Raw genomic sequence first — 15,187 nt, 5'->3', positions numbered from 1 at the left:
ATGTTGGATATACCATGATCTATGTAGAGGGATATGGTTGATCGATATAGGATAAATCCCTCCTACATAATGAGAGTAATATCTTAGGCCACTTGATTGAGTGAGACTAGAAATGCATGGTCATGCTCAAATAAGCTGATATGATATGCCATACTTATTTGTATATCATAGTCTACTTAAGATATCAAGGAACATGGAATGGACTATGCAAGTGTGACTATTTCATGACTTGTGTCCAATCCAGAGATAAAGAACTTAAGGATTATTGCATGAAAGGTTAATCATAAAAAGGTTATGTCGAATCATGATTTCTTGTGACTTAGGTAGCAATGATGCATTGCTAGGTGCCACTCATTGTTTGTAACATTGGAATCATTCTAGTATTACTGCTAATGTTACAAGAACCTACAGGGTCACATCCTATAGTTGAAATTAACGAAATAAAACATAGTTGGTATTGTGTTTGGTTGTCGCTTGAATTAAATTAATTATATAATTAACTTAATTGGGTAATCAAGTATCGAATACATTATATGTACAAGGTTTTTGTATGTATAATGAGAACATGAATTTGGTTTGTATATAAATTCAAATAAATATATAGTTTATCGAAATCATTATTATAATTAATGTAATTATAATTTTGAGTTTAAAACATTGTAATATTTATTTAATTTCTAGAAACCCTAAAAAATAGATATAAAATCCCGTTTTTTCTTTGCTTGGTGGGTCTAGTAGCCATCAAAGCAAAGTCTTTTCCAAACAGTTTTGTGGATTCCTTCCGTTCATTGTCAACTGGGTGGATTACGTAGAGGCCGGAGTCACGATAGATTACGGCTTGGTTCGATAGTAGATTAGATTACTCGTTGCCGAGGCGTCGCTGTCTACTCAGAATAAAGATTCAGTAATTTCGAAACCTATATTTCACCCCGATTCATTCCTCACACATGGATCCATGGTTAGGATCGGTGGATGTTTTATTTTTTCACTATGCCGTAAGGTGCTGGCGTTCCAACATGCATGCCTAAGCCTATTTGTGTAGATCAAGAGGATCTTGATCGAGGCAAGTCATAATGGGGACAAATAAGAGTGGTGGCCTCTTACGATCAAGATGTATAAGAGAGAAATATAGTGCAAGTTAGGCAACGATGGAGATATAAGCCGAGGCAAATATTTAGATAGGTGGAACTACTCGACAGGGAGAGTATTTGGGAATCAATCAAGGCATCGAGATCATTCCGAGATGAGTCAAACTAGTGCCATCTCAAGGACGGAACGAGGGCGTGGTGAGAATGGGTGGGGGAGAATGTCAGGGGAAGCAGATCAAAGCCTATGGTCATTGTATACAGAGCATCCCATAGAGGTCAACTTATTAAATGAGGCTCATTTGACCTACATTAATTGGCTCGATTCGTGGAACCCATGAAAAGCTCATCTACTAGAAGCTTGGTGGCCTAGAGAAGCACTCTAGTAAAACTATAGTTACCAGGGTAATTAATCTAAATCCTAAAGGATAAAGATGTATAGAGTTTAAATCCCTTAAGACTCAAATCTTGTAGAGAGGCACAAATCTCGACCGTCAATGTAACTCAATCTATACCTTTAGTTTTGGGGGAGCTCAACTCTAAGTGGAGGCTTTCCCCTTCATTTGTGTTCACTTAGTGGTAATCCTTCATAGTAATTGAATACTATTAAAAGCATTTATTCAAACACTTTGTGTGAGCTATTTTTCTGTGGCTTTTTGTTTTTTCATAGCTTCTTTTTTCTTTAGAGTTTGCTTTCACTTTGCTTCGGGGCCTTAGAGAATTTCTACAAGAATTCTCATTTTTTGAGAGTAGGCTGAATTAGGCAGGATTTGAACCCAAGAAATCCCCTAAGGCTACGCGATTTGCTATACTAAAGATCTAACCCTTTGACAAAAGAATGCCCTTACTGAGAAAAAGGAAGCAACTTATCAAAAATCATGCATTCTAAGATCGCCCAAGGTTACAACCCCGAAAAAGCTTATCAAGTAGTTCGCCTTGTATTGCAGTGCGCAAGTGAATCTGAAAATCGACCACCAATATCTAAGATATTATCAACACTCGAAAAGCTTTGTTCTCCATCATCTTCCTTTACGAGCCATACTGAATAGACATGAAACATGAAATGAATGTTGTTATAGAGAAAAAAATAAAAAAAATCATCTTTTTTTCTCTATCAAATGAAGCCTCTTGCAAGTAACAACTGACGTTGTGTATAAAGCCAATAATGCAATCAATGCTAATGCTAAAGAATGACCGTCTAGCTTTGTTAAGGTGGTGGTTTCCTATTCTTTTTTTTTCCAAAATACACTCTTTGAAAAAGATTTGTTGAAACCTGGGTGACCAAAAGAGTCACTAGTTTGTGTTGGAATATTATTCATGATTATTTATTATTGTATTATGGCATGTGCTTGGGCATTGTTGTTTAATGCAATGCGACAAAAGGGCCTTAGATCCTTTCGTGGGTGAGACACATTTGATCTAGTCCACATCTAGTTGCCTAATTTCCCTTTTTTTTTAAGGCAGTAGCTTAAATAATAAATTTCCTTGAAGTTTTCTTTAATTTTTGAGCCGGTTTTTATATGAAATAATACGCATTCGAGGGTGGATGGTTGGCTGAACTAGGAAGAGCTATAGGTGTGGGATTAAATAGTTACATCCATTATTGACATTATTGTTCAGTGTTGTTTTGGTTTCATTATCATTAATATAGTATATGTAGAATATTGATCAAGATCTAGCTGTTTTAAATTAACTTTAGTAAAAAAGATTAAAACTGCGAATCTTGTGCACTTGATTTCAAGTAAGTTCGGATAATGTATATCCAAAGAAGATATACATCTTCTTTGATGTCATTACAAATAGGTAAATAAAATATTTGAATATGAAAAAAAAAATTTAGATATTCATGAACATCCAAATTTGTATGGTTAATTTTCACTTTAGAAAACTTAATGATGATTAAATATTAAATATGTTAGTCAAGTCTTCATGGTAGTTGATTAGTACATTTTTACAGTGTTCTAATAATGTAGGAATCCTAATTGGTTTCCATTTTTTTTGGAAGGCACAATCATAGCTTAGTTGTTAACTAATTATCATCATTTTTGTTTGGAAGGCCCGCTTCCTCCGACCGCCTCAGACCCCTTCTTCTTAAGGTATGTTTTATAATAAATTAAACTTGGTGGCCATAAAAGTTGAAAGGATATGTTATAATTCACCTTAACAAAACGTTGAATTATGTATGCTAATTTTGAAATGCACGGTGTTTGAAAGGCATAGTAATAGCTCGATGACCCATTTGATAAAAGGTTTTAATTTTATAAATACGGCTTGCGTGTCGTGCCTTACTACTATTCTCTTGTATTTCTCTTCCCATCTTACTCCTTCGTATGTAAAATGAGTTTTTGCATATTGTAATTTGCAAGAGTTGCTGTGGGCTAAGACGAGAAGGAAGATGGGTCAACTAGTATGGACCGATAGCTTCTGAAACGGCTTACAGCTTTAGGTTTCCTTTTGGTTCTCCCATTGGCTTGGGTTGCACCACCTTAGTTTATGGGCTATAACTATTGCATTTATTTATTATTTTATTTATTCATGTATGAGATGCTATGGATGTCTAAAGCATGCCAAATTTTAAATATGTTAAAATTTGATAATAATGAACCACATTAATTGATGAGATCAATTAAATAGCTAAATGGACTAAAGTAAACCATAATTGGTGAGATGGAACAACCTTAACAAAATCCCTCTATTAAAATATTAAGTCAATATTGCCTTCCAATTTTTCCCTCATTAAGGCCTCGATCAATACTGTGTAGGTTCTGCTAAAGCGAAATACTAGTATTTATCTTGGTTAAACGCGAAGAATAAACAAGTGATATTCGCTGGTTAAAATTAGTTAATGACTTAACTAGGTTATTCCAATAGGATTAGAAACCTAGAGCCAAGTAATTTGGATAAATCATAAGATGATTAGAACAAGAGTTGTTCACCAAACTTTAGGAGTTACATATGATGTAATTAACAAGTATTGCTTACTTAGATAACCATAATCTTGAGAGTAAAGCCAAAGTTGACTTAAGAGGAGGTGAAATTGGATCCTTAACCCACTTGAAATACTTTTCAAGAAAGTCTTTCCGAAACTAATATATGAGGGTTATTAATTTTGTAATAAAATAGTGGGAACATCATTTAATAAAGTCATTTTAATGATTGAAATAAACTTGGTAAATTTACATACGCATATTTTATTGTTGTAGATAAATTATAGCTGCAAACACTAGTACACTCTCATTGCGATCAGTCCTTGAGAAGGACAAATTGAATGGTTTGAATTTTCTTGACTGGTTCCGTAACTTGAGGATTGTCCTCAAACAAGAGCGGAAATTATATGTCATTGAACAACCGTTTCCTAATGAACCACCCGCTAATGCCTCGAGGGCTGATAGAGATGCTTACAAGAAGCATCTCGATGACATGGTAGACGTTGGATGTCTTATGCTTGCCACTATGAATCCTGAGCTTCAGAAGCAACATAAGGACATGGTTGCTTATGAAATGATTGAGCACCTAAATGAACTTTATCAGGGGCAAGCACGGCAAGAGAGGTTCGATATCTCTAAGGCCCTATTCTAGTGTAAGATGGCTAAAGGAAGCCTAGTAGGACCTCATGTCCTTAAGATGATTGGCTATATTGAAAGCCTGTCTAAGCTTGGGTTTCTATTGAGCCAAGAGTTGGTCACTGATGTTATTCTGCAATTGTTTTCGAATAGCTACAACTAGTTTGTCCTCAATTTCAATATGAATGAAATTGACAAGACTCTGCCACAGTTGCTCAGTATGTTATGAACTGCTGAAGGCAACATGAAAAAGGTTGGACCCAAGCCCATACTGATGGTCCGTAATAACAAGGGCAAGGGAAATGCCAAATTTCAGATAAAGCCCAAGGGCAAAGGTAGGCCCAAGCCTAAAAAAGTAAAGGCTGCATTGAAACCTAAAGGTGGGGTGGCTAAGGAAGGAAACTACTTTCATTGTGGTATGACTGGACATTGGAAGCGTAACTGCCCTATCTGTCTTGAGGAAGTTAAGAAGGCCAAAATAAGCAGAACGTCTGCTTCAGTTATTTATGTTATTGATATTAATTTATCAACTACTACTTCATGGGTATTAGATACTGGTTGTGGTTCTCATAGTTGTATTTTTGTATAGGGGCTACAAAGGAGTAGGACTTTAGCTAGAGGAGATGTGGACCTGCGAGTTGGAAATAGAGCAAAAGTTGCTGCTGCATTAGCTGTGGGAACATATAATTTATCTTTGCCTAGTGGACTTGGTTTCTGTTTAGAGGATTGTTATTATGTGCCTAGTTTGACTAAAAACATTATTTCAATTTCTTGTTTAGACAAAATTGGTTTTGAGATAATTATTAAGAATAATTGTTGTTCCTTTTATCTCAATAATGTTTTCTATGGTTCGACACAATTGATTAATGGCCTCTATATTTTAGATCAAATGAATCCCATTTACAACATAAATACTAAATGATCGAAAATAAATTACTCAAATCAAACTTATCTATGGCATTGTCGTTTGGGCCACATTAGTGAGGAACACATATCTAAGCTCCATAAAGATGGTCTCTTGGATTCATTTGTTTTTGAACAATTTGAGGTATGTGGATCTTGCTTATTGGGAAAAATGACTAAATCTCCTTTTACTGGTAAAAGTGAACAAGTAGTAATTTATTAGGCCTAATACATTCTGATGTATGTGGGTCAATAAATACACAGGCTAGAGGTGGATTTCACTACTTCATTACTTTCATTGATGATTTCAGTAGATATAGATATGTCTATCTCATGCGCCATAAGCCTGAGTCCCTTGAAAAGTTCAAGAAATTCAAAAATGAAGTACAAAATCAACTAGGCAAAACTATCAAGACACTTCGATCTGATCGAGGTGTAGAGTATTTGAGCTTAGAGTTTGATGGTCTTTTGAAGGAATGTGGGATTTTCTTACAACTTACTCCTCCTAGTGCTCCTCAATGGAATGGAGTTTTCGAGAGAAAAAATCAAACTTTGTTAGACATGGTTCGATCCATGATGAGTCATGCTAATCTGCTGACTTCCTTTTGGGGACATGCACTTGAGATAGCAGCTTTCACACTAAATCGTGTTCCATCTAAATCGTTTCAAAAAATGCCATATGAGATGTGGATTGGGAAACGTCCCAGTATGTCTTTTATGAAAATTTGGGGTTGCGAAGCTTATGTTAAATGTTAGACATCTACTAAGATTGAACCAAAATCTGAAAAGTGTGTTTTTGTGGGGTATCCAAAAGAAACCAAAGGATATTATTTCTTTAGTCCCACTAAGAACAAAATATTTGTTGCTCGGATTGGTATCTTCCTAGAGAGAGAATTTGTTTCTAGAAAAAGAAGTGGGAAAAAGATTGAACTTAAAGAAATTCAAGAATAAAAAAATACCACTGAACCAGAGATAGAACAACAGCAAATTCCACAAGAAATTGAGGAACAAGTAACTGCTGTAGAAACGCGACCACCGTGTAATGACCCAAAATTCATAAGTATCGGAAAAGTACTTTATCGGGCCTCCGTCTTAGTAAACTGAGTCAAAAAAATTATTTGAAATAATTATGAGTTTAGTTGAGTTCTTAATTAGGTATTAATTGGGTGAATTTAGTTTAATTAAGATAAATTAGGAAAAATGATTAAATTGAATTAAGGGGTGTTACAATTGTTGGTATCAGAGCTAAGGTTTAATCAATTCCCGAACTAAATCGAGCTCGTAAATGAGTTTAGAAGTACATGCCACATTTAAGTCGAAACTGAGTCAGGTTTTTGGATGCTAATATATTTATTTGATTTTTTTTATAGATTAAAGATGTCTGATGAAGAATTGTATGCCGGAGATAGAGAATTAGATGAAACAGAGTCGATAGCACCTAGTGTAAATCCTAGAAGAAATCAACCTTTAAATGAAGAAAGAGATAGAGATAACTCACATTTGTTAAGAATTATTATCGATGCTCTACAAAGAGTAGCGGGGACTGTTCCTGCTACAACTTCTGTATCAACTCAAAGACGGGCCCCGATAAAAGAGTTAAGAAAATATGGTGCTACAGAATTTATGTGTCTGACAAGAGTTGATCCATCTACATCAAAGAATTGGATGGAATCAACTAAACAAGTTCTGCAGCAATTAGAATGTACCCCCCGAGAATACTTAATCTGTGCCATTTCATTACTTCAGGGTGAGGCTTATCTATGGGGGGAATCTGTAATCCGACATTTGCCAATAGAACAGGTAACATGGGAATTATTTTAGAAGGAATTTCATAAGAAGTATGTTAGAGAGCTATATATTGAAGATAAAAAGCAGGAATTCCTAATGTTGAAGCAAGGTAACTTATCAGTAGTGGATTATGAAAGAGAATTTTCTCGATTGAGCCGATATGCTACTAAGTTCATTCCAATAGAAGTTGATAGCTGTAAGAGATTTCTACGAGGATTGAAAGATGAAATCAGAGTACAGCTGGTGTCACAACGAATTACAGAATTTGTGGATTTGATTGAAAGAGCGAAAATGGTAGAACAAGTTTTTGGGCTAAACAAAAAGCCTGAAATGATTAAATCGACTAGGAAATGAACTGGTATTACTATTTCAAATCCTCTACCAAAAAAATCCCAAGAATTTAAAGGCAGTTGGAGTTCAAGTTTCAGATCGGATCGAGGTGATAAAAATTGAGGTAAACAGACTACTGTTTCTGCCGGTAGTGTAAATGGACTTTCACGAAATATTAATATCCCCGACTGTGAACACTGTGGAAAAAAGCACTTTGGTGAATGTTGGAAGTTAACTCGACGATGTTTCAATGCGGGTCTACAGATCATTTCATCCGAGATTGTCTAAAAAGTGAATGTCCGATACCTACAGTATCTCAGAGATCAGTTCCTACTACTAGAGGCAGAGGGTCAGGTAGAGGTAGTTTAGTATCTAGAGGTGGAGGTGTTCGTAGGAGTAGTGACGTAGTTACACAATAGTCATAGGCAAGAGCACCAGCCAGGGCCTATGTAGTTTGAACTCGGAAAGAAGGTGATGCCCACGATGTTGTAACATGTATATTCTTATTGCACTCTGAGCCTATTTATGTATTAATTGATCCAGGATCGTCGAATTCATATATTAATTCAAAACTGGTTGAGTCAGGAATGTTAAAATCTAGAATGTCTAAAGTTTTAATAGAAGTGTCTAGCCCTTTAGGACGAACTATGTCTGTAGATAGAGTATGTCGGAGATGCCCGTTGATGATACATGATAAAATGTTTTTCGTTGACTTGTTGATTATGCCTTTCGGTGATTTTGATATAATATTGGGTATGGATTGGTTATCCAAATACGGGGTAATTTTGGATTGCTATAAAAAGAGGTTCAGATTCAGACAAAGGATGGAGACAGAATTGAGGTGAATGGCATCCGTACCAGTGGCACGACATGTACCATTTCAGCAATCAAGGCTAATAAATTGCTTTAGCAGGGTTATACAGCATACCTAGCTTATGTTATTAATTCTGATTCAGTTGGAAGTCAGTGTAGTCAGATCAGAACTGTATGTGAGTTTCCAGATGTATTCCCTGAAGAAATATCAGGCGTACCACCTGATAGAGAGGTTGAATTTACTATAGAAGTGTATCTAGGTACAACACCAATCTCTATGCTTCCGTACCAAATGTTGTCCACTAAATTAAAAGAGTTGAAGGTGCAGTTACAGGACTTACTAGATCGTGGATTTATTAGACCGAGCATTTCACCTTGGGGAGCTCCAGTGTTATTTGTTAAAAAGAAAGATGGATCAATGCGGCTTTGTATTGATTATCAGTAGTTGAATAAAGTGACAATCAAGAACCGGTATCCGTTACCTCGTATAGATTATTTATTTCATCAGCTAAAAGGAGCTTCAGTATTTTCAAAGATTGACTTGAGATCTGGGTATTATCAGCTGAAAGTAAAAGAAAGTGATGTGCCGAAGAAAGCTTTTCGTACGAGGTATGGTTATTATGAATTTTTGGTGATGCCGTTCGAGTTGACTAATGCTCCAGCTGCTTTCATGGATTTGATGAATCGTATTTTCCAGCCGTATTTAGATCAGTTCGTGGTGGTTTTCATTGATGATATATTGGTTTATTCGAAGATTGAGGGAGAACATGATCAACATCTCAAAACAGTGCTACAGATTTTGCGGGAAAAATAGCTGTACGGGAAACTTAGCAAATGTGAATTCTGGTTATCAGAGGTAGTATTCTTGGGACATGTTTTATCTGTTGATGGGATTAGAGTTGATCCAAATAAGATCGAGACAATTGTTCAATGGAAAGCACCAAAAAATGTATCTGAGGTCCGCAGTTTTCTGGGTTTAGCCGGGTACTACTGAAGGTTCGTTAGCGGATTCTCGAAAATAGCTTTACCAATGACCAAGCTACTACAAAAGAATGTTCCATTTATCTGGGATGATCAACGTCAGAGGAGTTTTGAGACATTGAAACAAATGTTGACAGAGGCACCAACTTTACCAGAATCGGGGAAAGATTTCATAGTGTACAATGATGCTTCTTTGAATGGTTTGGGTTGTGTATTAATGCAGGACGGAAAGGTAATAGCTTATGCATCTCAACAGTTGAAGCCACATGAATGCAACTACCCTACACACGATTTAGAGTTAGCTGCTGTGATCTTTGTATTGAAGATTTAGAGACATTACCTGTATGGTGAGAAATGCTATATTTACACTGATCATAAAAGTCTTAAATATCTTTTGTCATAAAAGGAGTTGAATCTGAGATAGAGAAGATGGATAGAACTTCTGAAAGATTATGATTGTTTTATAGATTATCATCCAGGGAAGGCAAATGTGGTAACAGATGCACTGAGTAGAAAAGCAGCGGTTGAATTATGGTCAATGTTTGCTCGGCTTAGTATTAATGATGATGGAAGTTTGTTAGATGAATTAAAAGTTAAGCCAGTGATGTTTGATCAAATCAGAGTGGCACAGTTAGAACATGAAAAGTTAATGAAAAAAAAAGAGAAATGGTACAACATGGTACAGTGGAAAATTTTAGTATTGACGAGCATGATTGTTTGAGGTTTCAGAATTGGATTTGTATCCCAACTACTTCTGAAATTAAAGGGTTGATTCTCCGAGAAGCACATGATAGTATTTTTGCTTTGCACCCTGGTGGAACGATGATGTATCGTGATCTACGAGAATTGTATTGGTGGCCAGGAATGAAGAAAAATATAGTTGAATATGTTGGTAAATGTTTGACTTGTTAGCGAGTAAAAGCAGAACATCAGGTACCGACAGGTTTACTTCAGCCTATTAGTATCCCCGAGTGGAAATGGGATTACATTACTATGGACTTTGTTATGGGATTACCGTTGTCAGTAAGCAAAAAGAATGCTATTTGGGTGATAGTTGATAGGCTTACCAAGTCTGCTCACTTTATAGCAGTCAGAACTGATTGGTCACTACAGAAGCTTGCCGAAGTTTATATCCGGGAAATTGTTAGATTACATGGTATTTCGGTATCGATAATTTTAGATCGGGACCCTCGGTTTACATCAAGATTTTGGAAGCAATTACATGATTCACTGGGAACTCAACTCAACTTTAGTACTGCATTTCATCCACAAACTGACGGACAATTCGAGCGGGTAATTCAAATTCTGGAAGATATGTTGAGAGCTTGTATCATTGAATTAGAGTCAGGTTAGGAACAATATTTGCCACTAGTAGAATTTGTTTATAATAATAGTTTTCAATCTAGTATTCAGATGGCTCCATATGAAGCACTATATGGTCGAAGGTGTCGATCACCGATATGTTGGGCGGAATTGAATGAAAGAAAAGTAATAGGGCCGGAATTGATTCAAGAGACAGAGGAAACAGTTAAAAAGATTAAAGATAGACTGAAAACCACATTCGACAGACAAAAATCTTACGCAGATTTGAAACGATGAGATATTAAATATTCAGTTGGTGATAAAGTATTCCTCAAAGTATCGCCTTGGAAGAAAATTTTAAGATTTGGTCGAAAAGGTAAAGTGAGTCCATGTTTTATTGGGCCGTATGAAATAGTTGAAAGAATTGAACCGGTTGCCTATCGATTGGCTTTACCTCCGGAATTACAAAAGATTCACGATGTTTTTCATGTTTCGATGCTTCGGAGATATAGATCGAATCCTTCTCATGTTATTCCCACTGAAGATGTTGAAATTCGATCTGATTTGACTTATGAAGAAGAGCCGATTCAGATATTAGCTCGAGAAGTGAAAGAATTAAGAAACAAAAGGGTTCTCTTAGTAAAAGTTTTATGGAGAAGTCATAGTGTAGAAGAATTAAGAACCGAAAGAGACGATGAGAACACAATATCCGCATCTTTTCTCAGGTAAATTTCGAGGACAAAATTTATTAAGGGGGAAAAATGTAATGACCCAAAATTCACAAGCATCAAAAAAGTACATTATCGGCGGGCCTCCGTCTTAGTAAACTGAGTCATAAAAAATTTATTTGAAATAATTATGAGTTTAGTTGAGTGCTTAATTAGGTATTAATTGGGTGAATTTAGTTTAATTAAGAGAAATTAGGAAAAAGGATTAAATTGAATTAGGGGGTGTTACAATTGTTGGCATCCAAAGGAAAAGAAAAGATCGTTGAGGAGTAAACGCGTATTCCGGGTTTGTATTACTATAACTTAAACTATTTACTAAATTCTATATTGAAATTGTAATCATGGGACATTTAAGTAAGAATATGTGTGAATATTGAATTATATGTGAATTGAAATAATAGATGTTTGAATTGTTTGAATATTTGAAATTGTTGTGGAAATGAATTCAAAATTGGAAAAGTAAAATAATACCCTATTAACTTATCGGACTAGATTGGATACAAATGGCATGCCATAGGATTTGTGATGTCACAAGGAGATTTGTAGTTCGGCCAAGAAGATGATTCTGTTATTATATGCTTCGGTTTATCCGAAGAGTCATCTAATGCCTTATTAGTGTGTTTGGGAGGTTATGATATACTGGTGTGTTATGGAGGATTTATATTATTTCGGGTGTGATTAGGTTGGATATTCTGGTGTGTTTGGGTGGAATCCGCGTATCTGTCATAGTCCGAGCCTTGTTAATAGGGTAAATAATTGAAATAAAAATTTGAAAATGAGATTGATTGATTTGGCACTATTGAACTAATAATATTAATAATAATATCTTATATAAAAAAATCTTTTACTTATTATTTAAGCATATATTTATTTTTATTACAAGTGTACCTATATAATTATTACTATTACACTGGTCTTTAATCTTTACCATACATTTGTCATCTATTTAGTTTATTTAATATATAATAATATAATTAATATAATTAATATAATATAATATATTATATTATATAATAAAATAATATATATAAAACATAAAAATCTAAGATTTTTATCACTTATGCTGCCTCATTTCTTGTTAATGGCTTAATTGCCATTTTAATCCTTTTTATTTTCTATTAATCTATAATTCAACTTTTACCCCTAATTCAATTTAATCTTTTTTTTCTAATTTCTCTTAATTAAACTAAATTCACCCAATTAATACATAATTAAGCACTCAACTAATCTCATAATTATTTCAAATAATTTTTTTATGACTCAGTTTACTAAGACGGAGGCCTGATAATGTACTTTTTCGATGCTTGTTAATTTTGGGTCATTACACACTGCGTAGATTTTAAGAGAACACCAAGTGCCTGAGAGATATGGATTTCTCATTACAATGCATGGTGACGTTCTTCTTATAGATCAAGATGAGCCTAAGACTTATCAAGAAGCGGTGACGAGCCCAGACTCTGAGAAATGGCTTGAGGCCATGAGATCTGAGATGGATTCCATGTATGAAAACCAAGTATGGACTTTGGTTGACCCACCCGAAAGGGTTAAACTCATAGGGTGCAAGTGGGTTTTCAAAAAGAAAACTGACATGGATGGGAATGTACAAACATATAAGGGGAGATTAGTCGCTAAAGGTTTTCGCCAAGTTTATGGTGTTGACTATGATGAAACCTTTTCTCCTATAGCTATGTTTAAATCCATCAGGATCTTGCTCACTATAGCTGCATTTCAAGACTATGAAATCTGGCAGATGGACGTCAAAATAGCTTTCCTTAATGGGAAACTTGAAGAGGATGTGTACATGACACAACCTAAAGGTTTTGTCAATCCAAAGGATGCTAGAAAGGTATGTAAGCTACAAAGATCCGTTTATGGATTAAAGCAAGCTTCTCGAAGCTGGAATCTTTGTTTTAATGATGCAATCAAAGAGTTTGGTTTAATCAAAAATGAAGATGAGCCATGTGTTTACAAGAAAGTTAGTGGGAGCACTATAACATTCTTGGTACTGTATGTGGATGACACACTTATCATAGGAAATGACATACCTACCTTGCAGTCTATTAAGACTTGGTTAGGAAGTTGTTTTTCTATGAAGGACTTGGGTGAAGCCACTTACATCTTAGGAGTGAAGATCTATAGAGATAGATCAAGATGACTACTAGGTCTAAGCCAAAGTACATACATAGATAAAGTATTGGAAATGTTCAGTATAGAAGAATTTAAGAGAGGATTCCTACCTATGAGACATGGCATTTCACTCTCGAAGGAAATGTGTCCTTCAACTCCACAAGAGAGAGAACGCATGAGTAAAATTCCATATGCTTCCGCTATTGGATCTATCATGTATGCCATGTTATGCACCCGTCCAAATGTCTCATATGCCTTAAGTATGATGAGCAGGTACCAAGTAGATCCTGGTGAAGGTCATTGGACCACAGTCAAGAATATCTTTAAGTACTTAAGAAGAACTAAGGATACATTCCTAATATATGGAGGTGCGGAGGAGTTAAGTGTAAAAGTTTAAACTGATGCCAACTTTCAAACCGACAAGGACGATTCTCGATCACAATCAGGTTTTGTGTTTTGCCTTAATGGTGGTGTTGTGAGCTGGAAGAGTTCAAAGCAAAGTACAGTAGCTGGTTCTACAACAGAGGCCGAGTATATTGCAGCCAGTGAGGCAGCAAAAGAAGCGGTTTGGATAAAGAAGTTCATTACTGAACTAGGGGTTGTGCCTAGCATATCAGATGCTATAGAACTTCGATGTGATAACAATAGAGCCATTGCACAAGCTAAAGAACCTAGATCTCACCAGCGATCCAAACATATACTTAGGCACTACCATCTTATTCGAGAGATTATCGATCGAGGGGATGTAAAGATATGCAGAGTACCTACAGATGATAACATTGTTGATCCCCTAACCAAGCCTCTGACACAGCAGAAGCATGATCATCACACTAAGCCGCTTGGTATTGGATATATAAGTGATTGGTCTTAGTGCTAGTGGGAGATTGTTAGAGTATGCCCAAAGATCAATCATGAGATGGCTGTAATAACATACTTGATTTATCATGTTTATTAACATAAGGCGTTACCATTATTATTTCAGTTTCTTTTTTGTGTGTATAAATAAATTGTTTTATAATAATGTCCTGAGAATAATATGATTATTCTTAAAAGGTCATTAGTCAAGTATTATTGTTGGCTAGGACAACAATAATGCATTAAGACTAACATGTAGTTGATTGATGATAAAGAGTTGTCATTGATATGGAATGTCAAAATCGATGCATGAATATGTGTGTTAGAGAATATCATATTGGACTGACCCGTTATGAGTATGTTTCTTGGATTATTATGTAATTGTCACAACATTACTCGTAGTAATTAATATGTATATGATCCTCAGACTTGAGATCATCATAATCCCAACATCGTGAGTTGTATATTTTGATATAGTCAAATGTACACCGTAACTGGCTGTTCTATAATGGCTGATGTTGGATATACCACAATCTGTGTAAAGGGATATGGTTGATTGATATACGATAAGTCCCTTCTACATAATGGGAGTAATATCTTAGGCCACTTGATTGAGTGAGACTAGAAATGCATGCCCATGCTCAAATAAGTTGATATGAAATGTCATACTTATTTGTATATCATAGTCTACTTAAGATATCAAGGAACCTGG

Source organism: Gossypium hirsutum, chromosome D03 (assembly GCF_007990345.1).
Source record: "Gossypium hirsutum isolate 1008001.06 chromosome D03, Gossypium_hirsutum_v2.1, whole genome shotgun sequence".
NCBI classification, from domain to species: domain Eukaryota; kingdom Viridiplantae; phylum Streptophyta; class Magnoliopsida; order Malvales; family Malvaceae; genus Gossypium; species Gossypium hirsutum.
This window is presented reverse-complemented; position numbering follows the sequence as displayed.